This window comes from Symphalangus syndactylus, chromosome 1, assembly GCF_028878055.3.
Source record: "Symphalangus syndactylus isolate Jambi chromosome 1, NHGRI_mSymSyn1-v2.1_pri, whole genome shotgun sequence".
Lineage (NCBI taxonomy): Eukaryota > Metazoa > Chordata > Mammalia > Primates > Hylobatidae > Symphalangus > Symphalangus syndactylus.
In genome coordinates, this window is record NC_072423.2 from 52,170,694 (window position 1) to 52,198,238 (window position 27,545).

General features: G+C 38.8%; 1 protein-coding gene across 11 annotated transcripts in view; it reads right to left on the reverse strand.

Moving 5' to 3' along the window:
* The window catches only part of DTNA (dystrobrevin alpha), a 396,395-nt gene extending 369,081 nt beyond the window's left edge, over positions 1-27,314 (reverse strand). For 10 of the 11 annotated variants that reach the window (XM_055234704.2, XM_055234694.2, XM_055234643.2 and 7 more), the window contains exon 1: positions 27,225-27,314. The gene's annotated coding sequence lies outside the window, so the exon portion shown is untranslated. The remainder of the gene's footprint in view (positions 1-27,224) is intronic. The other variant, XM_063646332.1, reaches the window with a different exon arrangement.
* Between the last annotated feature and the right edge of the window lie 231 nt (positions 27,315-27,545).

A 27,545-nucleotide genomic window follows, 5' to 3' on the forward strand; every position in this document is an offset into this window, starting at 1 on the left:
TCTCACACACACATACACAAAAGTTTGCCAAATTTAAAAAAAAAAGGTAAGTCAAAATTGAAGACATTTTTGTTGGAGCAACTGGACATTCATAGGCAAAACAATAAGCCTCAACCTAAACCTTAGACCTTATACAAAAATTAACTCCAAATAGATCATAAACTTAAGTGTAAAATAATGAAACTTTTAGGAAAAAAAATCTTCAGGATAGAGATTTAGGTACAGAATTCTTAAACTTGATACCAAAAGCACAAACCATTAAAATAAAAATAGATTATTATCAAATGGTCCTCATCAAAATCAAAACTACTTGCTCTGTGACTTAGATAACAAGAAGAAAAGACAAGATACATACTGAAAGAAACTATTTGCAAACCACAAATCCAACATATAGAATATAAAATGGACTCTCAAAACCGGCCAGTAAAAAGACAAAAAATCCAATTAGAAAATGGGCAAAAGATATGAAGAGACATTTCAAAAAGGGGGTTACACGGATGGCAAATAAGCACATGAAAAGATGTTCAACATCATTAGTCATTAAGGAAATGCTTACTAAAACCACAATGAGATATTACTACACATGTATCAGAATGTCTAACATAAAACATAGTGTTAACACTAAATGCTGGCAAAGGCAGGGAAGTTTAATCCCTCACGCATTGTTTATGGGAATGTAAACTGGCACATCCATTCTGAAATATAGCTTGCAGTTTCCTACAAAACTAAACATCCAGCAATCGCACTGTTGGGCATTTATCCCAGAGAAATGAAAGTTTACTTTCACACAAACCTATTCACAGATGTTCATAGCATATTTACTTATAATATTCAAAAACTGGAAAAAACTGAGATGTCCTTTAACAGGTGAATGGTTAAACAAAATGTGGTATATCTATACCTTGGGATACTACTCAGAAATTAAAAGGAATGAACTATGGACACAGGGGGTAAGGTGGATGGAACTCAAGGAAATTATGCTGAATTTTTAAAAATCTCAAAAGGTTTTACATACAGTAAAATTCCATTTATATAACATTTTTGCAATGATAAAATTATAGAAATGAAGAGATTACAGGTTGTCAGAGGTCAGGGATGGAGGGATGGAGAGGGGAAGAGAAATGAGCATGGATATAAAAGGGCAGCACTATGGAACTATTCTCTATCTTGATTTTAGTGATATTTATACAAAGCTACATATGAGATAAAATTGCATGGACCTAAATACACACACACACACGTGTATATAAAACTTGTTAAATCTGAATAAGGTCTGTGAATTGTGCCCATGTCAATTTTCTCATTATGATATTTTATTACAGTTTTGCAAGCTGTTACCATTGGGTAAACTGGGTGAAAAGTTCATGGGACCTCTGTATTATTTACTGCAATTGCATGTGAATCTATAATTATCTGAAAATAAAAAGTTTTTAAACACTGAAGGCATTTAAGAGTATTAAAGAAATTTAGGGCAGCTTCAGTGTAAGAAGTTCCAACAAGTTTTTTGAGTGCTAGCAGCTGCTTTGGTTAATCTTATCCAACAGTTATGGGGATGGCTGAGTGTTGTGGGAAGTCAGGGACCCTGAACAGAGGGACCAGCTGAAGCCATGGCAGAACAACATAAATTGTGAAGATTTCATGGACATTTATTAGTTCCCCAAATTAATAATTTTATAATTTCTTATGCCTGTCTTTACTGCAATCTCTGAACATAAATTGTGAAGATTTCATGGACATTTATCACTTCCCCAATCAATATTCTTATAATTTCCTATGCCTGTCTTTAATCTCTTAATCCTGTCATCTTCATAAACTGAGGATGTATGTTGCTTCTGGATCCTGTGATGATTGCATTATCTGCACAAATTGTTCGTAGAGCATGTATGTTTGAACAATATGAAATCTGGGCATCCAAAAGGAATGAGATGGCTGCGATTTTCAGGGAACAAGGGAAATAACCATTGGGCCAGACTGCCTGAGGGGCCAGACAGAACAGAGTCATATTTCTCTTCTTACAAAAGCGAATAGGAGAAATATCGCTGAATTCTTTTTCTCAGCAAGGAACAGCCCTGAGAAAGAGAATGCATTCCTAGGGGGAGGTCTCTGAAATGGCCACTCTGGGAATGTCTGTATTATACAGTTGAAGATAAGGGATGAAATAAGCCCTAGTCTCCTGTAGTGCCCCCAGGCCTATTAGGATTAGGAAATTCCTGCCTAGTAAATTTTAGTCAGACCGGTTGTCTGCTCTCAAACCCTGTCTCCTGATAACATGTTATCAATGACAATGCGTGCCCAGTGGGACATGAAACTTCATCAGCAATTCTAATTTCACCCTGGTCCTGTGATCTCACTCTGCCCCCATTTGCCTTGTGATATTTTATTGCCCTCGAAGCATGTGATCTCTGTGACCCACACCCTATTCATACACTCCTCCCCTTTTAAAATCACTAATAAAAACTTGCTGGTTTTGCAGCTTGAGAGGCATCATGGAACCTGCTGACATGTGATGTCTCCCCTGGACACCCAGCTTTAAAATCTCTCTCTTGTACTCTTTCCCTTTATTTCTCAGACTGGCCGACACTTATGGAAAATAGAAAAGAACCTACGCTGAATTATTGGGGGTGGTTCCCCCAATAGCTGAGATTCACTGTATTAGTTAAAATTTCAAGCATGGTTATAGAAAAAGATTGGCTAAAAGGTCTTGAACCTTAGTCATTTTCTGTGTGACTAATTTAGTGTGTGACCTTGAGCAGTTCTTTTAGCTTCTCTCTTAAATGAAAGGGTGGGGCTAAATGATACCTCTGCTTCTTTCAATTTTAATGTTCCACAAGCACATCATGATCCTGTGACAAAAGTAGAGGATAAGAGCTGAGTTTGACAGAAGAATATGAAAAATATCACTGGGACCTGGTTAGAAGAAAATGGCACAATCTTTCCTTTTGGTAAAGTCACCAAGGTGGTTTTGGGACAGCATTTGTTGGTTATAAGAAAATCTAATCTCTGGAAACAGGATACATTAAGCAATGAACTGTGCTTAAGAACACTTTCTTAGGAAAACTGGAAACGTAACACAGCACCATCCTATTAAAACACAAGTAGTAGAGAACAATAGTAACACATTTTGTCTATTATAGTGATCAGGATGCCGCAAATACAACTGAATACAAGGCTTATTTCACAAATACAACTATGACTATGGAATAGTAAGATGTTTTTAAGAATCATTTTGTTGTGTATGTGTGTGCAAGTATTTTTTAAATAATTGACCAAGGTACTAACATCTCTTTGCATTGTAATAGTATTTTTCAAGGAAAGGTCTGTGTAGGAAGTTAAAACTGGAGATGCACAAGGACCCAGATTTCCTGAGCAACAATTACAACTGTAAGGATTAGCTGACCAACAGTCCAAACAAAAATTAAGGGAGTTTTCTCTTCAAGTGAAGAAAACTCAAGGGAGTTTGCCATCTAACAAGACAAACAAAGCCAGTGAGCTTACTGAGAGAAGTGAAAAATCCTGTTTGGAATGGGTCAGGGTCAGAGCTGATGTTAGGCTAGAGAAAGTCAGGTTGAATGAGTTGAGCCAGCTGTTTTGCAATATTTTGAGCAAATATTTTAAAAGGCATCAAGCAAGGGGAGTCTACCCTAATAGCTGAACTAAACAAACCCCCAAAGCTTTACCAACCCATAAACTCAGTCTACCCTCCCAACCCCCACACTGCAAAATTTCAAGGCCAGCACAGGGTGAGTTTCATGGGCTATTAAAACACACATCTTGCTATGGTCTGAATGTTTGTGTCCCCCTGAAACTCACATGTGGAAATCCTAACACCCAAGTTGATGGTGTTAGGAGTGAGGCCTTTGGGAGGTAATCAGGTCTTAAGGACAAAACCTTCATCAGTGGTATTAATTCCCTTATGAAAAAAGTCCCAAGAGAGACTCCTTGCCCTTTCCACCACGTGAGGACACAGCAAGGGGTGCCATATATGAGCAAGTAAACAGGACCTCACCAGGCACCCAAACTGCCTTAATCTTGGACTTTCCAGCCTCTAGAACTGTGAGAAATAAATTCCTGTTCTTTCTTAGCCACTAGCTTATGATATTTTGCTATAGCAGTCTGAACAGACTAAGACACACTCATTTGGCCACACTTCAGTACCGCATTTCTTCTTTAAGACTGCCTTAGATACTGCATTTAAATGATTTACTTTTTAATAAAGCCACTGTGATTCACCATGGGCCTTATGTGTCATATCGATGACTCATAAAGTGTGGTCCCTGGGTCAGGAGTGTCAGCATTGTCTGGTAACCTGTTAGAAATGCAACTATTTGGCTCCCAGTCCAGATTGATTAAATCAGAAACTCTGGCAGTGGGGCCTAGCAAGCTGTGTTTTCAGAAGCTCCCCCATCAACCAGGTAATTCTTATGCATGCTAAAAGCTTGAACTACTGTTTTATACATACATGTATACACACACAAACACACACACACACAAACACATGCACACACAGAGTTGATGTGGAATTAGGACAAAGATAATAAAATCATAAATTTCATTAAAGATGGAAATTGATCCTTCAGCCTAATAAAATAACAGATAACTAACAGCAATCTTTGGAGTCCTTAAATAGCCACTGTGGAGTGAATTCTGACCACTAGAACCTCTGTGCACAATTTAAACGAGATTTTATTTTTTCTGGTCCATTCTCCCAGTTTCCTACAGGTAGGGCAATCTATCTTGTCAAGAGTCATTACTCGCATAGGCAAAGAACTTACAATTTGGAAGCATCCAAGTAGGACTCAAGTTCTATTTAGATTTCTATTGAAGAGATTTGGGGTAGGGTGCAGGTAGTAGCTAATGGTAAAATCTACTTGTTCATGCAGTTGTTGATTCAAGAAAGCCACTAAAATGTTGTCACATATCTCCTCATAGCCTTCTTGCTTCTCAGAATGTTTAGATATTTTCTCATGTTTCACACACAACAATTTTTTCTTTCTTCATCTCAAGTTGTTTCATTGTTTCTTAATTGCATCTCCCAAGTAGAATGTAAGCTCCCTGAGGACAAGGGAGTGGTGTCTCCAGCTGCTCAGTGTGGTCCAGCTGTACATAGACACTGATGAGCAGATGCCTTCGTCTTCCTCCAGTCTCACACTGGGTTACCTAGATAGCTGAGATGTCACCTTGCAGTAGACCGATGGATTCTCTAATGAGAACTTAGAGCAAATCATTCAATTATCAGCTTTGTATCTGGCAGAGCCAGAGTAACACTTTAGGTATTGCTAAAGAAAATGATGTTACCAATAAAACACTACTTTTGTATTTGAAATTTGCCATATTTTCCTCTTAGCTTATCACTAGGTAGAGACTGGCACATGTTATGACCGTAACTATTTAGTTTTGCAACTATTCTATGTCAAATTTACTATTAGCATATAGGTGTTGTTAATTAAGCTTTCTGCTTGTGTTATAGATTTCCATCAATCTCAGTCAGTGTTTTCTGGATTCATGGACATGGAAATTAGCATAGCAAATCCAGCTCACAGTAATGTGCACCTTGGCAGTTTTAATGGATATCAGGTAAAAGACTTCGGGAAAATAAACGGAGCTCTAAAAGCTATGTCTTTGAAAGCACATGACAATCTAAAACAGTGCTGCTGTTAGGTTTACCATCAATCTTAGGGAACTATTAAAATTTTCCATGGATTATTCGATTCATGCAAGCAAACTTTATTCACTGTTGTCATCTTGATTATAGCAGTGGTCACATCTTATGTGAAACCAGTATTCTTCTATACTGGTTTGCTAATTTGTATTCCACAATGCAGTGGTTACTTTTCGTCATAGTGGAAAAATTTTATTTTTAGTTTTTGACCAAATATGCAAAATCTGGTAAATTATAACCTGCAAGATGCAAACAATGCTTAGGTAAGCATTGGAAAGGGTTGTTTTCTGAAAGATATCAACTCAAGGATATACCATATTTTTATGACTAGGGCCCTAAAGTTTTCCATGCTCAGAAATTTATGTAATTCTCACATATACCTTCCAGAGAACAGTAACACCACCACCATTGTAGAGTTACGTTACGGTTGCACTCCTTAAAAGAATCCCATAGTATCAACTGCAATACCACACACTGCCACTGCGCCATCCATCTGCTGAATTCACCACCATAAAAGATGGAAGGTTAATGTTTATGCTGAAGAGTTTTCAGGGACTGCTAGTGGCAGACATTTATTTCATAGATGAGAGGGCCATTCACTTTTCCTTTCTGAGAGAGTAAGGGTTACACTTCAATAGTAGCTAACAATCTGATGGTTCCTAGCTGACTAACTGAGGAAAACAAAAAGCCAGAAATATGATTTACTAGTGTGTACCTGTTTTGAGATGAATTTGTACATTTATAAATAACCCCATTTCTCACACAGTAAGGTACTGAAGCTTAAGTTAAAAAGGTAAACTATATATATTTTTTAGAAAAAAATAATGGTTGAGGGAGTTTCAATACTAGGGTATCTAACATTGTTGTCCCATAACACAACTCCATTGCCTAAACCTACAGCAAAGTCTCCTAAACACACAGCCTAGAGCCCGTGGGACTTCTGGGATTAAAAGAATCAAGGGCATAACCAGCAGGGTGACCTAAGTTGTCACTGTGCTTAGGAAAGAAAACTCAGAGTAATGATTGGGCATTCAATAGATGCAGAGACTCAGAACAGAGTCACAGGAGAAATGTAAGCTCCATAAAAATCCCCCCAAATAACAGAAAATATGCTTGAGTTGGAGCCAGTGGAAGTTCAAGCCAATTTCACTCATATTTTCTGAGTCAAAGTGACCTAAGGACTTGGGGACATTCAAGAAACGGATAACGTGCATACTCACCTAATACATTTAAATATGCATCTATTATTATATATTAATATTTATACTAGCTGTTTATATAAACTGTGATTCATTTTTCCAAATATGACTTTGAGAGGAGACTCTGATTCTGTATATCTTTCACTTAATCACAGTTCTGGAGAGCTAAGTTAGAGAAACCACAAGGTTCTGACCATGATATCACTCTTGATCCACCCAGGGGCTGTTCATTCTAGTTACACATGACTTGAAAGCATCCTATCCATGTGAATGGCAGTTTGCACATTTCTTTCTTCTTCACCAACTAGGAGCTATGCTGGCCTCATTTGATTGCTTACTTAGATGCTAAGGCCCAGCCAACTCTCAAGTTATCTAGTAGCTTCTTTCTTTCTTTGCTAATAACTAAGTCATAGAGCCCAGGAATTTCAGCTCTACATTTTGGTGGCTCTGTCATATTCAACAAGTTACATAGAATCCCTTTTCCTATCTTTTTCTCATCTAGAAATTAGAGCCAATAATACTACCACAAAGGGTTACTGAGTAGGATTGAGATAATACAGATGAAATGTTTAGAATTGTTCATGACAGATAGGTCTTAAGTATATATTCACCACTTTTATTCAAATAACTTTCTTTAGTCTGACTCCAGGTTCAAGAGAAAACTTATAAAAATTTTTCTTTCCATGGGGATCAGCCAGTAGGGTAAGAATGCCTTACTCATGCTGATCCTAGTAACAATGACAATTCTAATTGTGATTAAGCAAATTCTTATTTATAGCTCAGTCTCTATAAGCTTAATGTGGCTTTGTCTTTCAGAGAAGGATCTAGATTCTCCATTTATAAATGAGGATAAATCCATGGGCTTTCAAGAATTCACTGAAAGTAATGCTTCTCTGTCAACACCAATCTCCATTCTTACATTTCAACTCTACAGCACATTTCTGGTTGTTACCATCAGCTGCATGATTTAAACACACAAGGCCATTTAAGTGGGAAACTTGGGGATGAGATCCACGCATTCTGATTTTTTAAAAGTTGCCCTGGATTGTGACATGCAGATCTGGACTAGCCCCTATCATTACTATTAGCCTTAAAATTCTAAACTCATGAAGATAGATTCTGATTCAATGTGTGGCTCTAGAATGGGTTTTAGATACCTGTACTTTTAACAAACCCCCCAGATGATTCTGATGCAGGTGGTCCTTGAAATATATTTAAGAAGCACCAAAAAACAAAAAACAAAAAAAAAAAAGAATTGCCAGTGTCCTAGTCACATTGAGCCACAGGAGCTCATAAAAGGCGTGGCAAGGATAAACTATGCCGAAGACTAGTTCTGCCACTGATTATAAAATACTGACTCCTAGTAAATAATATGGAATGACTGATGGAACAGGGAGGAGGGAAAGCTGAAATCTGTCTTGTCATGGCCTTGGTGAAAGCTTCCAGAAGAACAAGCAAGGAACCAAAATGTTTTCAATCTCACTATGCTAGGAGCACGTCTCCTTTCATGACCATCCAACCACATGCTAGATGCTAGTCGGGGTACTGAGGGATGAAAACTCAGAGAAAAACAGAGAAAACACACAAAAACAAAATAGATGGAGAGAATAGATAAATTTGTAGGAAAAAAAATCTAATTGGCATAGATTAGCATCTGTTCATAAATGGGCAGGAGCAGTCAAAGCTAAGAAAGAAGTGAAACGCTGATATCTCTCACCTTCTCCCACCTGTGACCAAGCTTGGCCTTTAAAAAAAAAAAACCACCAAAAAAACCACACACACACACACACACACACACACACACACACACACACACACAATTACACATACTCACTCACATGAAACCACAGGACTACTTTTATCCCTTAAACTACTATTAGCTGAGTGAAGTTAGATTATTTTGCTTTTATAACCACTCCATGGCAGACTGGTAATAGAATACCGTTTCCTTTGGGTTCACTTTAGTTGTTTTTCCTCCTTGTCTATACAAGGATTCAAACTGTAGAAACATGGGACAACTCTCAATCTCATATCTAAGCTCAATATGAAATATTAAAGGTATTTAGAGAACTTTTATTTTTAGCCGTTACATCATATGTTTGGAAACTAAGGAAGGCATCAAACAGAAACAAAAACTTAAACCCAAAACAAGCAAACAAAAAGCAGAAACAAAAAAAGGTTTAAGCACTATGTCGACACTAAGGAAAACGAAAAAAGAACAGCTAGATGATTTGAAATGTTTTCCTGTTTTGAAAATGATTCATATTTTGATCAAATTTTCAAAATCAATCTGACTCATATATCACTTCCTAAAGGGTATTTAGCATCATTAGCAAAAATTATTATTTTGTATACACTCTTATAATAAACATTATTTTTACAGTGTTTGAGTTAAAAAGAGGAGGCAGAATTTATCTGCATGTGGAAAAAAAAATCACCTGACACATTTTGTGTTTATAAATAGCACCGAACACAGTAGGGGAAAATCTGGACCACTACCCACAGAAGGCACAGTGTGTACTTCCTATCAAAGCATTTTGGTAGTGATTTAATTATCACATTTAAAAAATGTCAACCAAGTAATGATTATAAGAAAGAAGACATCTGATTAGTATTGCCATGGCTGGGGGCCTTTATTTTAGAAAGGATGACTCTATGTATAAAGAGGAAACATCTGCTATACCATTTAAAATCTGTTCCTAAAGGAGTGGTTCCTCCAACCTGCCCAAATGGTATTTTTGAACAAACATTGTATAATGAAGGTTTGGAAAAGTCTTATCCCCAAAACACTGCAGAGGTACAACCACTTAAACGCCCAAGCAAAATGAGTAAATGATAAATAGTATCAAACTGAATGCACAAATGAAACAGAAGGAATAAAAAGAGCCTGAGACAACTGGTGGTGAGGAACAGTGAAAGGATAGAAAATAATATTTTTCTAAACCAAGAATATGTGTCATCTTAAATGAAAAGCAGATTTCCTCAGCTTACACAGAACAAGACATTTTCAAAAAAGTATAAAGGGTATATGTAATAGAAACATATGATTTACAGAAACTAAAAAATTCAGCTTAAAAAATTATACACAATAAAATGTGATGCCTAATCCAAAAGCTAAAATATTACTCATCAGAAGAGGTGGATACTATGTGAATACCGATTATACCCTCTCAGTTTAGCCAATTGCTAGTTGAAAGTGTAAAATTATATAAAATACTGTCCTTAAAATACAATGAAACTGAACCATATTCAGGGCTGGAAGCCACAGACTACTTCTCAAATCTGCATCTGTCTATATTTCAGTACCATCATAAAACATTTTAAAACCTTTTAACCTTCTACTTCTTGTTGATTTTGTCTTACCCTATCCTGGGGTTTGGAATTCTACCTCAGTTATAAAATATCTATATAGAAATGCAGCTTTTCTTTCCTCAGGACAGGCTTTTAGCCAAAATGTCCTTTAATCTCACATGATCCCAGAGAAAAATGCCAGCATACAGTAAGCAGTGAATCCCCCATGGTAGAGCTGATGTGGTAATGACAATGATTAATTTGGACATCCACATAGGCATCTGTCTCTAACAATACTGTGTGACAAGATCTCCTAAAAAGCATCTTCTTCAAATAATGCAGAGACACCCCCACTCTCGCCTCCAAATACCTAATGATGGGTGTCATCTCTAGAAAAGAACATAAAAACAGCTACAAAATCCATTAATGTATGACTTGGCAACTATGAGAAACAAAAGGAGGGAAGTGTAGGCCTGGCTCATTTTTTTGATGTCAACCACAAAATCAGACATGGAGTAGATCTGGGTTAAGGATAGAAAATAATTGCATAATCATTAATATGTATCAACCAAGGAGATAGTTTTAGGTAATGCATTTTTAATTTCCTTACTATATTTACTTGAAAAACATTTATAATATGAGCACACAAAATGTTAAATACAATAAATACATTTTTCAAAAACCTAAACTGATAAGTCAAGGATCACTGAAAGCATAAATTGAGCATATTTTTCAGTGGTTGGAGGGATTACTCTAGTGCAGTGGTTCTCAACTTTAGTGTGTAGCACAATCCCCTGGATAGCTGGCTATAAGACAGATTGTGGGATCTATCCCCACAGCTTGTGATTCAGTGGGTCCAGGGTAGACACTTAGAATTTGCATTAACAAAGAGTTCCAAAGTTGTGCTGGTGCTGCTGAGGCCAACACTTTGAGAACCATTGCTCTAATAGAGTGAGAATTTCAAGGTTGGCTACAATGTCAATAACTTGATTTGTCTTTTTCATGAATTTCCCTAGATTGTTGTCCTTTGTGATCTCCTCCATGTCAACTGTAATTCCTCAGCATATTGGTTTCAAGCAGAGAATACTTAGCTCCATCTTTTGTACTTAACCTACCAAGTACTGATCAACTTGACAAATCAGTACATTTATTTTTAATGCATAATTTTTACATCAAAAGAAATTAATAAGAATACTTTCTAGGAGGTGCTCCTCGGTTAGATTTAAATATGGATTCTGCATTCACTATTTCTTAGTTTACAAACATTTTCCCATGCACGTACTGGTCCAAAACTACATTTCAGGTGGATGATATTCCTGGAAACAAAGAGCATTTAGTGAGAGTTGAGCAAGAGCTGGGATGGTGTGGTTCCAGAATCCCACTAGAAAAGACATCTCTGAGAGTGGGGGAAATCTCCAACTATGCCACAGCCTACAGTAATGGCTTTCCAGGAGGGCAGAGAGAATTGATTTGGGGGAGTAAGAGTACCTGCCTGTGGTCCATGAATCCTACAATGATGGACTGCATTGTGAACCCATCTATCTGCATCACCACTTGAGGACTCACTCATCCCAGTTACCCATCAAGTGTTGATTATTCAGAAAGAGATAAGCAGTAACCCTCTGAGATTTATCCTCTGAGAATCAATGGCAGTGACATTTTTTCAGTTTATGCTTGCATAAAACATATAGATTGGGCTTTTGCTTCTGTGAAGAAGGAGAAAAAGCACTTTCCCCTACTCTTCTTACTAAGTACAACTGAAACCCCTGTATTTTATACATTAAATAAACATACAAAGACACCGAAAGCTGGAGAAGAGAAGACAAATCAGCTAGGGGACCTCAGAGCTCAAGGAATGACATGATGGTGAGTTCCCTGGAATTGTGTGATATGCCTCACATATCCAATACTTGGGGCTAAAGAAACTGGAAACCCAGAAACGCCATCAGGCACAACTTTTAAAAGGGTGCCAACAAAACCATACTCTCTCTGGCCTAAGGAACAGGAAAAGAGCAGCATAGCTAGATAAAAAACAAATTTAGGCAATAATTGCTCTATTGTAGCCACAGAAGAAAGAAATAATTGTGGCTCCGCCACACCTATGCCAACACAAGCTGTGTTGGAAACCTACACTTCCATCCTTGCCAAGCTGTAACAAGACATCCCAACTTCTCCCATCCCCACCGTGATGATGTTATAGAAGGCCAAATAAAAAGCCAGCACTTTCATTTTCACCCGTGGTAATAAAGACCCCCCTATTCCTCACCCCCACTATGTTGTCAATAGTACCTGTGGGAGGATCCTGGAGTTCTACCCCTGCCTTGCAGTACCGAGTCTCCCTTCTCCTTCTCTGCTGGGATGGTGTCACAGGTGGCTTAATGGAGAGTCAGAACTGTCACTAAGACCCAGCAGTCATTAGGCCCCCTCTTCTGTCCCCCTAGTGTGTCAGTGGAGAGACCACATGGGGAACAGAAAGGAGGCACTTCTACCCTTCATAGCTGGAAGCATCAGTGAAGACCCACTTTGCCCTACAGTAATGTGAAGTCCCCTCAGGTGTCAAGGGAGACTGAGTGAGGAAGCTAATTTCTACCCCCCACCCGGCACTGATGCTCACTGAGGTGATGTTAGTGGAACTTGACTAAATCAGAAAGTTTAAATAAGATTCAGAGTCTCTTAACATATAAGAAAATGGCCAAGTTTCAATTGAAAATCATTCATCATACCAAGAACCAGGAAGATTTCAAACTGAATGAAAGATGACAATCAACAGATGCCAAAAACAAGATCCCAGAGATGTTAGAATTATTTGACAAAGTTTTTAAAGCAGTCATAAGAAAAGCATTTCAATTGAATATTATAAACATGCTTCAAATAAATAAAAAAATAGAAACCTTTGGCCAAGAAATAGAACACATAAGGAAAAACTAAGTAGAAATTTTAGAATTGAAAAAAAATAACCAAAATATAAAAATCAGTGGGTGGGCTCAACAGCAGAATGTGAGTGACAGAAAAGAACATGGAGCTACAAGATAGAAAAATAGAAATCACTCAATTTGAAAAACAGAGAAAACAGATTAGAGAATAAAAAGAGAAAGAAAGCCTCAGAAACCTGTGTGTGGTAAGCTGAATAATGGCTCCCAAAGATATTCAGCAGAATGGTTCCAATCCCTGGAAGCTGTGAATGGAAAAAGAGATTTGGTAGATGTGATTATGCTACAGTTCTTCAGATAGGGAGAGGGGCCTGCACTATCCAAGTGGGTCTAAATGTAATCACAGTGTCCTTAAAAGAGGGAGGCAGAGAGCGGAGATAAATCTGGCCACAGAAAAGTAAGTAGGAGATTTGATGACAGAGGAAAGAAATTGGAGTGATCCAAGAATTGCCTAATAATTGGTCTGCTCAAACGTGCGAGCTGTTTGCACTCAGCTGTTTGTAAAGTACTTACAGAATTAGGAAGGAGCCATCTATACCAATTCTAAGTTAATATGGACTGAACGAGGTTTTATTAATAGCAAAGAATAATTGAAATCCCAATCTTACAAGGTTTTCAACAAAAGTAAAGTTTGCTAAAAGTTAACAGTGTAACATGTATTATCCTAACTTCTAATCTTGAGGAAATAAGACCCTATCAGTACCCCTCAAAGCTCAAGACCATCAGCACAGAGTCATACAACTAATACCCCTACTTACAGGGTTAGGAATGGCTACTGCTATAGGAACCGGAATAGCAGGTTTATCTACTTCATGATCCTACTACCACACACTCTCAAAGGATTTCTCAGACAGTTTGCAAGAAATAACAAAATCTATCCTTACTCCACAATCCCAAATAGACTCTTTGGCAGCAGTGACTCTCCAAAACTGCCGAGGCCTAGACCTCCTCACTGCTGAGAAAGGAAGACTCTGCATCTTCTTAGGCAAAGAGTGTTGTTTTTACACTAACCAGTCAGGGATAGTACAAGATGCTGCCTGAAGTTTACACGAAAAGGCTTCTGAAGTCAGACACCACCTTTCAAACTCTTATACCAACCTCTGGAGTTGGGCGACATGGCTTCTCCCCTTTCTAGGTCCTGTGACAGCCATCTTGCTATTACTTGCCTTCGGGCCCTGTATTTTTAACCTCCTTGTTAAATTTGTTTCCTCTAGGATTGAGGCTATCAAGCTACAGATGGTCTTACAAATGGAACCCCAAATGAGCTCAACTAACAACTTCTACCAAGGACCCCTGGACTGACCTGCTGGCCCTTTGACTGGCCTAAAGAGTTCCCCTCTGGAGGACACTACAACTGCAGGGCCGCTTCTTCGCCCCTATCCAGCAAGAAGTAACTAGAGTGATCATCGCCCAATTCCCAACAGCCGTTGGGATATACTGTTTAGAGAGGGGATTGAGAGGTGAAGCCAGCTGGACTTCCTGGGTCAAGTGGGGAGTGGGGGAACTTTTCTGTCTAGCTAGAGGATTGTAAACGAACCAGTCAGCACTCTGTGTCTAGCTAAAGGATTGTAAATGCACCAATCCTCACTCTGTAAAAACGTACCAATCAGTGCTCTGTGTCTAGCTAGAAGATTGTAAATGCACCAATCAGCACTCTGTAAAAACGCACCAATCAGCGCTCTGAGTCTAGCTAAGGCATTGTAAATGCACCAATCAGCACTCTGTGTCTAGCTAAAGGATTGTAAACACACCAATCAGCACTCTGTAAAAATGCACCAATCAGCGCTCTGTGCCTAGCTAAAGGATTGTAAATGCACCAATCAGCACTCTATAAAAATCCACCAATCAGTGCTCTGTGTCTAGCTAAAGGATTGGACACTTACCAATAAGAACTCTGCAAAATGGACCAATCAGTGCTCTGTAAAATGGACCAATCAGCAGAATGTGGGTGGCAACAAATAAGGGAATAAAAGCTGGCCACCCCAGCCAGCAGTGGCAACCTGCTTGGGTCCCCTTCCATGCTGTGGAAGCTTTGTTCTTTCACTCTTCACAATAAATCTTGCTGCTGCTCACTCTTTCGGTCCCTGCCACCCTTAAGAGCTGTAACACTCACCACGATGGTCCGCGGCTTCATTTGTGAAGTCAGCGAGACCAAGAACCCACCGGAAGGAACCAACTCTGGACACAACTCAATTTGAAAAACAGAGAAAACAGATTAGAGAATAAAAAGAGAGAGAAAGAAAGCCTTAGAAACCTGTGTGTGGTAAGCTGAATAATGGCTCCCAAAGATATTCAGCAGAAATGGCTCCAATCCCTGGAAGCTGTGAATGGAAAAAGAGATTTGGTAGATGTGATTATACTACAGCTCTTCAGATAAGGACAATGGCCTGCACTATCCAGGTGGCTCCTAAATGTAATCACAGTGTCCTTAAAAGAGGGAGGCAAAGAGCAGAGATAAATCTGGCCACAGAAAAGTAAGCAGGAGATATGATGACAGAGGAAAGAAATTGGAGTGATCCAAGAAAGGGATTGTAAGTCAAAGAATACAGGTGCCTCTAGAAGCTAGAGAAAGCAAAGAAACAGATTATTCCTCAGAACTCCAGAAGGAAGCAGCCTTGCTAACACCTTTAAGTTAGCCCTGTGAAACTGATTTTTGAGTTCTGGCCTTCAGAACCATAAGAAAGTAAATGTGCACTTCTGTAAGGCACGAACTGTATGGTAATTTGTTACAGCAGCCATAGGAAATCAATACACTGTGTGACAATAACAAAAGGTCTAAAATTCATGTCTTGGAGACCTGAAGGAAAGGAAAAATTGGGCGAGGCTGAAAAATTGCTAAAAAATGGCTGAAAACTTCCCAAATTTGACAGAAGTCATAGACCTACAGATTTAAACACCTGAATAAATCTGAATGCTAAAAAATCTTCCAAAGATACCCATGCCAAGACACATCATAGTCACATTTATGAAAACTAAAGACAAAAAGGTTTTATAAACAGCAAGAGAGAAATGTTACTTTACCAAAGAAGAAAATCCATTAGAATGACAACGGATTTTCATCAGAATACATGGAGTCCAAAGGAAGTAACACAACATATTTCAATTGCTTTAAGAAAAGGCCTGTCAACCTAGAATCTTATGTCCAGTGAAAATCTTTCAGGAAGAAAGGAAAAATCAAGACATTCTCAGCTAGAGGAAAACAAAATATTTTGTTACCAGATCTGACCTGCTCACAAAGGGGGCTAGAGAAAGTTCTTAAAACAAAAAGGAAACAATAAAAGAAGAAAGGTTAGAACACCAAGAAAAAAGAACATGGTGAGCAAAAAATATGAATAAATGCAACAGACCTTCCTTCTTTGCTTGTTGAAGCAAAAATTATAACACTGTCTGATGTGGTTCCAAATGTATGTAGAGGAGATATTTAAGACAATCATATTATAAATGGAGGTTGTAAAGGGAGGTACGGTTTCTATACTTCATTCAAATTGATAAAATGACAACAGCAGTAGCCAGTGATAAATTATGTGTATATGATGTAACACTTAGAGTGATGATTAAAAAAAAAAACAAAAAAACAAAAAACCTGGCCAGACGGGGTGGCTCACGCCTGTAATCCCAACACTTTGGGTGGCTGAGGTGGGCAGATCATGAGGTCAGGAGATCGAGACCATCCTGGCTAACACAGTGAAACCCCGTCTCTACTAAAAATACAAAAAAAAAAAAAAAAAAGAAAGAAAAAAAGAAAAAAATTCTCCGGGTGTGGTGGCAGGTGCCTGTAGTCCCAGCTACTCCGAAGGCTGAAGCAGGAGAATGATGTGAACCCGGGAGGTGGAGCTTGCAGTGAGCCGAGATTGCACCACTGCACTCCAGCCTGGCCAGCCTGGGTGACACAGTGAGACTCTGTCTCAAAAAACAAACAAACAAACTCTGTACAGTGATGCACTTAAAAACACTATACACATAAAAGTGGAATTCTATAAATGCTCAAGTAAATAACAGGATGGTAGGAAAAAAAAAAAACCAGTGAAATCCAAAATAGAGATAACAAACAAAAAATGGCAGATTTAAGCACTAAAGCATTGTATTAATATTTACAGTAAATGTAAATGGTTTAAATATACCAATTAAAAGACAGATATTAGCAGAGTGCATTAAAAATATGAGCCAACTAGGCCAGGTGCGGTGGCTCATGCCTATAATCCCAGCGCTTTGGGAGCCAAGGCGGGCGGATCACGAGGTCAGGGGATTGAGACCATTCTGGCTAACATGGTGGAACCTCGTCTTTACTAAAAATACAAAAAATTAGCCGGGCGTGGTGGTGGGCACCTGTAGTCCCAGCTACTCGGGAGGCTAAGGCTGGAGAATGGCGTGAACCTGGGAGGCGGAGCTTGCAGTGAGCCGAGATTGCACCACTGCACTCCAGCCTAGGCAACAGAGCGAGACTCTGTCTCAAAAAAAAAAGAGCCAACTATATTTTACCTACCAGGAACTCAAATAAAATATAAAATATGGGCCAGTGGAAAGTACAAGGATGGAAAAAGAGATATGCAAACACCCATTAAAAGAAAAATAAGTGTCTATTTTAATATCGGACAAAGTAGACTTCAGAGCAAATAAAACTACCAGATACAGAGAGGGGCATTATTTAATAATAAAGTCAATATAACAGAAGACATAACAATTCTAAATATGTATGGGCCAAATAACAGAGCTATAAAATATGTAAAGCCAAAGTGGCAGAAGTGAAGGGAGAAATACACAAACTCACAATTATAACTGGAGACGGCATATACTTTTTCATTAATAGGAAATCTAGACAGAAAATCAGCAAAGGCATACAAGAACTTGATAGCAACATCAACCAACATGACTTAATCAGCATTTATAGAACACTCTACCCCAAAACAGCCAAATATACATTCTTTTTTAGTGCCCTTGGAACATACACCAAGGTATAGCACATTTTGGGACATAAAATAAACCTCAACAAATTAAAAGAATTGAAATCATACAGCATGTGTTCTCTGAATACAATAGAATCGAACTAAAAGTCAATAATGGGAAGAAAGCAGGAAAAATCTTCAAATATTTAGAAATTGAACACTATAATTCTAAATAGCCAGTGGGTCAAAGAGGAAATCTCAAGGAAATTTAAAAATACATTCAACTAAATAAAAATGAAAATACAATATACAAAAGTGACAGCAGAACTGAGAGGGAAATCTATAGCACTAAATGCATACATTAGAAAAGAGGAAAAATCTCAAACCAATAATCTTAGCTCCCTGTCAAGAATATAGAAAAAGATATTATTATCTTTCTTCAAGAAAAGTAGGAGAAAATACAATTATAAGAACAGAAATCAGTGAAATAGAGAACAGAAAAATAATAGAGAAAAATTAATGAAACAATGTGTTCTTTCAAAAGTGAATAAAATTGAAATCCTCTAGCAAAACTGACAGAAAAGAAGAGAGAAGACATAAATTAGTAACATCAGGAATGAAACATGGGATAGCACTAAAGACCATGCAGACATCCAAAGAATAATTTGAAATATTAGGAGTAATTCTACACAAATAAATTTTACAACTTAAATGAAATGGAACAATTCGTCAATCAACTTAAACTACAGTAACTCACACAATATGAAACAGATCATTACTGCGTCATCCCACAAATTCATATGTTGAAGTCCTAGCCCCCAGGACCTCAAAACATGACTCAGTTAGAGATAGAACTTTTAAAGAAAGTGATTAAGATCAAAAAGAGTTTAAATTAAAATGTAGCTGTTAGGGTCCTGTGTTTAGGGCCTAATCCAATCTAACTGGTGTCCTTACAAAAAGAGGAAATTTGGACACACAGAGAGACACCAGGGATGCTTGAGCACTGAGGAAAAGACCACGTGAAAACATAGTGAGAACTCAGCTATTTGCAAGCCAAAGAGAGGCCTCAGAAGAAACCAAATATGCCAACACCATGACCTTGGACTTGTAACCTCCAGAACTGTGAGGAAATAAATTTCTGTTGTTTAAGCCACCCAGTCTGTGGTATTTTATGTCAGCCCTAGCATACTAATGTAGATATTAAAGAAATCGAGTTCCATAACTAAAAACAAAAACGCCCTAAAGAAGAAATCTCCCAGCCCAGGTGATTTCACTGGAGAATTCTACCAAAGCTTTAAAGAAAAAAATAACATGAATCCTATGTAATCTCTTTCAGAAAATAGAAGAGGGAACACATCCGTATTCATTTTATAAAGCTAGTATTATCCTGATACTAATACCAAAAACAGTACCAAAAAAAGAAAACTACAAGTCAATATTCCTCATGAATATAGATGTAAAAATCTTTAACAAAATATTGGCAAATCAATTCAGTAATTCATACAAAGAATTAATCATAATAATGAATAAATGGAGTTTATTGCAAGGATGCAAGACTGGTCCAATAGTTAAAAATTGATCAATGTACTCCATCATATAAAGAAGTTAAAGAAGAAAAATCATATGATCATGTCATTTGGTGAAGAAAAGCATTTGACAAAAATCAATACCTATTTGTGATTTTTTTTTAAAACTCAGGAAAAAATGGAAATCAAAGTGAAATTCTTCAATTTGATAAAGAACATTTACATAAAACTTACAGATAACATTATACTTAATGCAGAAAGACTGAATGCTTTCCACTGAAGATTAGCCAAAGGCAAAGATGCTTGCACTCTCTACTTTTATTCTATCTAGTACCAGAAGTTCTAGCCAGTGCAATAGGACAAGAAAAGGAAACAAAAGGCATATAGATTAGAAATAAATAAAACTGTCTCTGTTTTCAGACGACATGATGGTGGTCTACACAGCTAATCTGTTAATTAGCATGATTTAACATGTCATGTTGAATACATATATACAAACATCACATTGTACCTCATTAACATACATAACTAAGATTTGTCAAAAAAAATACAGAACTGGCCGGGTGCAGTGGCTCACGCCTGTAATCCCAGCAGTTTGGGAGGCCAATACAGGTGGATCATCTGAGGTCAGGAGTTTGTGACCAGCCTGGCCAACATGGTGAAACCCCCTCTCTACCAAAAATACAAAAATTAGCTGGGCATGGGGGTAGGTGCCTGTAATCCCAGCTATTCAGGAGGCTGAGGCAGGAGAACTGCTTGAATCAGGGAGGCGGAGGTTGCAGTGGGCATAGATTGTGCTACTGCACTCCAGCCTGGGCGACAGAACGAGACACAGTCTCAAAACAAACAAACAAACAACAACTATACACACACACACACACACACACACAGAACTAATAAGTGAGTTCAGGAAGTTCCCAGGATACTAGATAAACATGAAAATCAATTAAATATCAATATATTTGCACTGAATACCTCAACACTGAAATTAAAAATACATTATTATTTTAAATTGCTTAAAAATTATTCATATGTAAGTCTAGTAATATATGTACCAGACTTAATCCCAAAACCTACAGATCACTGATAAAAGATATCAAAGACATTCTACATAAATGGAGGAACATGCCACATGTATGGATTAAATATCAATTATCCTTCAACTGCTAAGCAGTTTTAACATAATTTCTATCAAAATCCCATTAAGACTTTTTTGTTAATATAGACAAGATAATTCTAAAGATAATTCTAAAATTCATATGAAAAGGCAAAGGAATTAGAATAGCTAAAACAATTTTGAAAAAGAAAAACAATGTGGGAGGAATCAATCTATTATGAGTTCAATAGTTACTCACATGTAAAACTATGTAATATGTTTCCAAAGAATAAGTAACCCCAAAATAAATCCAAGCAAATATTCCCAATGCAAACCACATATCTTACAAAGAACAATTATTGAGAATATATAAAGAATTCTCAAAACATAGCATAAAAAACTCCCAAACAATCCAAATAGAAAATGAAGAGACATTTCACTAAGGAAGATATTTAAATGACAAATAGGCATATGAAAAGATGTTCACCATCATTAGTCTTAAGGAAATGCAAATTGAAATCACAATGAAATATTGCTACACACCTATCAGAATGGCTAAAATACAACGCAGCAATAACACCAAATGCTAGTGAAGATACAGAGAAACTTATTTCTCATATATTGTTGATGGGGATGTAAAACGGCACATCCACTCTGGAAAACTTTGGTAGTTTCTTATAAAAGTAAATGTGCAACTTCTGGGAATTTATCCCAAAGAAATTAATACTTATTATACATTAATACAAAAATATTTACATGAATGTCTATAGTAGTTTTAGTTGTAGTAGCCAAAAAATTGGAAAAAACCCAGATGTCTTTCAATGGGTGAATGGTTAAACAAGCTATAGCTCATGTATGCCACAAAATACTATTCAGCAATAAAAAGCAATAAGCTATTGAGACATGCAACAACCTAGATAAATCTCCAGAAAACTATGCTGAGTGGAAAAACCAATCCCAAAAGTTCACATAATGTAAAATTCCACTTATATAACATTCTTGCAATGACAAAATTATAGAAATGGAGAACATATTAATGATTGCAAGGGATTAAGGGGTTGGAGGTGGGTGGTAGTTACAGCCAAGTTGGTGTTGCCACAGAAGAGCAACAGGAATTATCCTTCTGGTGCTGGAATTTGTTCACCACTGTATCAATGTCAACATCCTGGTTGTGATATTGTACTATCATTTTGCAAGAATTTACCATTGGGGAAACCTGGGTAAAGGGACCATGGGATCTCTGCATTATTCCTTACAACTGCATATGCACCTCGAATTATCTCAAAATAAAGTGTCTAATTAAAAGTACTGATTGAACACATTCTAATCATGCATATTATGTTTGGAATTCAAAATAAATGTATAGTATGATTTATACGTTTGCATACTTTTTACAACAATGTGTGATAGCAGAAATTATACTTTTGTCTATTTTGGGGTAGGTGACAAGAAAAGATACACACATAGCTGTTCTGATTTCTGTACCATGTTGATACTATCAAATCTGTTCAGAAAATCCAATTTGGTTGCTGTGGGCAGGTATTGGCAGTGTTGTTGGCTTTCACTTGCTGTCAAATAGGCTACCACATGCATTCACTCAAAAAGAAATCATTGCTTTTATTATTCCTTGACTAAATACAACTCTCACTGGAAAAGAGTGAGAGCATCAGTTATTGATGAGTCTACTTTTAAATTGAGGAATAAATCATTTTTAGGTGATTAAATTATTATTATTATTATATTATTTTTTGAGATGGAGTCTCGTTCCGTTGCCCAGGCTGAAGCGCAGTGGCGCCATCTTGGCTCACTGCAAGCTCCGCCTTCTGGGTTCACATCATTCTCCTGCCTCAGCCTCCCGAGTAGCTGGGACTACAGGTCCCACCTGTAGGTCTCGCCACCACCCCCGGCTGATTTTTTGTTTTCGTATTTTTAGTAGAGATGGGGTTTCACTGTGTTAGCCAGGATGGTCTCAATCTCCTGACCTCGTGATCTGCCCACTTCGGCCTCCCAAAGTGCTGGGATTACAGGCATGAGCCACCGCGCCTGGCCAATTTTTGAATTTTTAGTAGAAACGGGGTTTCACAATATTGGCCAGGCTGGTCTTGAACTCCTGACCTCAGGTGATCCACCCGCCTTGGCCTCCCAAAGTGCTGGGGTTACAGGCTTGAGCCACTGCGCCCAGTCTTAAAATTCTTACATTAATTAATGATCACAGAACCTTTAGCTGTTAAAGATATTTTCCTGATCATTTGAAATGCTAATATAGATACTCTTGTACTTTTGATTTTAAAAATTTTAATAGTTTCAAATGGTGCTTAATTTACCATTTTTGAATTGAAAAATAAATAATATAATGAAACATTTCTCATAATCTATTAGTCATCTGTTTTTGTCTAGCATTCATATATCTTCACGTTTTGTATATTTTTCACCTATAAAATATGGGGCAAAAAGTATTCATATAAAGGAAGTTCTATTTTTTCCACTTTGTTTTAAATAATGGAAACATCAGATTAGGGGGTGTTAAGATGTATAATACCTATTATACCTATTATACATCAATATTTAATAGTATGAAATACGGAATCAGAATGCTTTGTTTTAAAGACCATCTCAAACTATGTGACAGTGGTCAAGGTTACTCTCCCCGTTGTGCTTCAGTTTTCCCTTCTATAAAATGGAGATAATGATATGCAAGCCTCACATGGCTTTTGTGAAGAATACGTCATTTAATTTATACAGAGACCACAGAATGATGCTCAGTATACAGTAAGTGTTCAATAAACTTAGTCACTCCTATGTTTGCTTGAACTCGTTAATATGAATTTCCCCAGCATCTTCAGCACTCAGTATCATCTCCATCAATATGGAGCCTCTTCTCTTCTTTTGGGTAGTTGAGACAATCTTAGGGACTGTGTGATAAATCAATTAAAGTTCTATTTTGAGACATCCTGGCACTTTAACAAAAACAACAACAACAAGAAACCTCCCAAACCACACAGAACTACTTCTTTTAGTTTGAAAGTAGTTGCCAAGGAAAAGAAAGAAAATGACTATATTACATTAAACCTAAATAACTCTTTGCAAATAGGCGAGTAACCACATAAAGGTAGCACATGTTCCATGTGCTTTAAAAAAAGTACTGATAGTTTTGTAAACCTCCCCATGTCCATGGATGGATAATGAGGTGAAATAGCATATCTCCTGGTGAATACAGAAGTAAAGAGACAACTAGAGTGACACACATCTCTGATTCAGAAAATAATTCAGAAAATTAACATGCAAGCATTTAGGAAAAGATTACTGGAATTAGCACACACCTTCTCACGTGTCATTCCTGCACAAATATGTGGCTTTTCAGGCATCTTGTTCTGACCTCCATGTCTAGTCCAGGATCCTTTAATAGATATTCTCATAGAACTCCTTCTTTCATTCAGGAAACTCACCTCAACTTACAAGTAATCATTTATTGGTATAATTATTTTATTAAAACTTGTCCCCCTGTGCAGTCAGGGCTCACAGATCTTTCTGCTCACTATTGAACCCCACTCCTGCACCCCACACCTGGAAAAAAGAGGCTCTGTAGATGCAGAAGCAGTACAATTCTTTCAAACTAGAGGTGTGGGACTTGAAAGGAAAAGGTCATGTCAAAACTACCAAGTGAGATAAAAGTAGCAAGCTGTCTCTAAAATAAGTAACACGCTAGAAAACTGGAACACTGAGTTAAGAAAGGATATATGTATGTATCACAGGATTTATGTCTTGATAACAATCAACACTATATATAAATGGACTTGGAAAAATCAAATTCAATTTCAATATCAAAAACACTTGTTACTGATGGCATACAACCACTCTGACCACAGGACTGCACTGTAGCATCCCAAAATAAAGATGTAGCCATAATTCTGGGGGGTGTGTGTGTGTGTGTGTGTGTTGCAGGGAGGGGATGGTTAACCACTGAAGAGCCGAATATTTTTTCTCATATCCACAGATCATGTTTCCGTGCCATTTAGTTGGATTCCACTCTCTTTTTACTTATAATGTTAAGTAAGTATGAGTTTGAAATACATATTGAATTTAAAGTGAAAGATGAGAATTAAAGGAAATCTATGAATGTCAAAATAATTTTGAAACTCGTTATGTGAAGAAGCAATTAAAATTTACTTGAAAAAAATAACAGATGAAGACTTAAGAGACATCTGCCCAATAAAATGAATATTGTGAAAGCTCTATGATAAGCTCAAATGAAGAATAATTCTCTAAATATGTGAGAGTAATTCTCTAAGTAAGTTGGAGCTCACCTCATGGAGACCTTTCTTCAATCCTGGTTCATTGAAAACAAGTGGAGATTTTAAAAGTATTTCAACTTAGAACTAATGAGAAAATTTGATTTCAGTCTTCACCGCTACACAATTCTGTATAAAGTACATACAATTGGCTAAATGACATGACAGACTCGAATGCCCTTAAAATACAGCTTGCTTTTAATCACTGATAGTTGAAAGAGAATTGCATAAATCTTCTTTTAAAACTGCCCAACTCTCACCAGAATGAGAGGATTAAATATAACTAAACTTGCTCAAAAATCTGCAAGATGGTGTTCTGAAGAAAACGATGGTCACGATCTGAACAAAGAACAGACTAATAACCTATGAAATTTAAAATTAAGTGCAAACAAACATACAGCTTTAGCCATCTGCTTTATAATAATTTACTTTGCTGATACATCTTAACTGCTGAAAATCTCAACTTTGTTGTGAAATGCAACTTTAATCATTGTAGGACATGCAACTTTAATCATTGTAGGACATGCAACTTTAATTACTGTAGGACACTTGGTTAATTGTGGTGAAAGGAAACTACTCAAACGTTATTTGCCATAATTTTCGTATTGAAAGTTAGAAGAAGAAGAAAAAGAGTTAATTGTTCTGAACATGCAGCACATACCTATTAAGGCTCATCTTCATAGAAAGATGTGGTCAGTATAGAAGACTTTAGGTATAATGAGTTGATTAGTGGCGCACGAAAAGCCCAACTAGACTCTAACACTTAATAAATGTGTGACCTTGGGTAAGTTATTTTCTCTCTCTGTGCCTGGATTTTCTCACCTGCAAAAGTTGTTTAATAACATTACCTACCCCCTTGGTGGTCTAAGAATTAAGACAGTGAATAAATCTAAACCATATAGAACCGTGGAACATGTGGAACACTATTTTCCTAAAGTTTCCACCTTTGGAATAAGCAAAAGAAAAAAAACTATTATTTTTTAAAGAAATCAGTAACTGTACACTTCAACAACACAAGTATCTCTGAGGTTCAAAAGGAAACACAAACACATTAAATGCCAAGTGATGACATATAACAGGATAACATAAGCATCAACTCAAGACACGTTTTTTTTAGAATAAGAATGAATCTAAAGCGTGGTAAGCTTCACTGCAAGGTACATCCAATATTTGCGCCTCCCCTGCCCCCTCCCCCTGCGCCCCTCACTGCCAAGTTCTACAGTTATCTTCCCAAAGCCATACCCCAAGCCTACTAAACAGCAAAGTTTTACCATCAAGTCCCAGGAGTGGTACCACTGAGTCCCAGCCCCGCCGTCGCCACCCCTCTTCTCTCTTTGGCTTTGGTCTTTTGACAGACACCTCTCTCCACCTCCCACTCCGGATACCAAAACGAACCTCCCGCCTGCCCTCTGTCCAGCAGAAAACTTCGAAGTGGGCAACAGGCTATAAAAGCCGAAGACACTCACCCCCGTGCCCACCCGCCCCCGCCGCCCCCGTCCCCGGGGCCCGGAGCCCGGAGTCCACTCCCACTCAGGCATCGGCCCGGGCACCGCAGTGCACTGCAACACGAGAGGACGCCGCTGGCTGCAAAGGAACCCATCGCGGATGTCCCGGTCAATACCCCTCAGACTGTTCCCCGACGTGAGTATCATCCCTAATGGAGGTAGACAGGCCACCTCCCACCAGCTCAGCCCGCAAGGATGACCAAGACGGCAGCGACCACAACAAAAACAACTCAACCCGCGACGCGAGGGAGCCGGCTGCCATCGCCACCCCCTGAGCGGCGCCGCGGCAGCAGCAGGGGCTGCGGCGCTGCGGCGGCCTTCGAGGGCGGTGGAGATTTACCTGCGCGGCCCTGCGCCCCCAGGCCGGACATCCTGCAGCAGCCGCTACCGCCGCCCCGCCGGCCCGAGGCGCCGCCCGCCGCCCGGGGAGGCGCCGCGCCGCAGTCCTGGCTGCGGCGCCCGGCACATGCTTCGCGCTAGCCGCGGCCGGCGCCGGCGCACAGGTGGGAACCCCGCGAGTGGGCGTTGAGGCGAATCCCTGCCCCTGCCGGCGCTCTCCGCCCGCTTCCACTCTTGACTTTGCTCGGTGCGCGGCGCCTGCCCTTGCTCCAGCGCCGAGCCGCCTGTGCCCGCGCCCCGGCGCCGTGGGCGGCTGTGGTCCCTGCGCAGCCGGGGCTGCGCGTCATGTGCACCTCCCGCCCCGCGGCGGGCTCCGCTGCACCGGGCGGCTGGGGCAGCGCGGCAGCCCGGCCTCGCGCCCACTCCTCGCCCGGCACACGGACCCCCTTCACTCCCGCGCCCTCCCCCACTCCGGAGCTGTCAAAGAAGAAAACGCCGTGCACACACCTTGGAATGGACGGGCGCTTCAGTCACTGACTCGCCAAACTCTTAGAAGGCGTCCATTGGTCTGCAGGGAGGTTTGAGCCTGGAGTAGGAGCCGCTTTCTTATTATTTAATAATGTTGGAAGTGCCGGGTCCGCTGCCAGAGTTGTGGGTCATGTGGGCACAGCAGAGGCTGGCTGCTGCCAGTACCAGGGTTTCCTGAGGATCCTGAAACTATGATCTCATCCTCCTCATCCGCCTCCCCCGCCCCTCTCTCCGCGGGCGCGCACGCACAGCACACACACCACACACACACACAGACACTCACACTGAATGCACTATCCT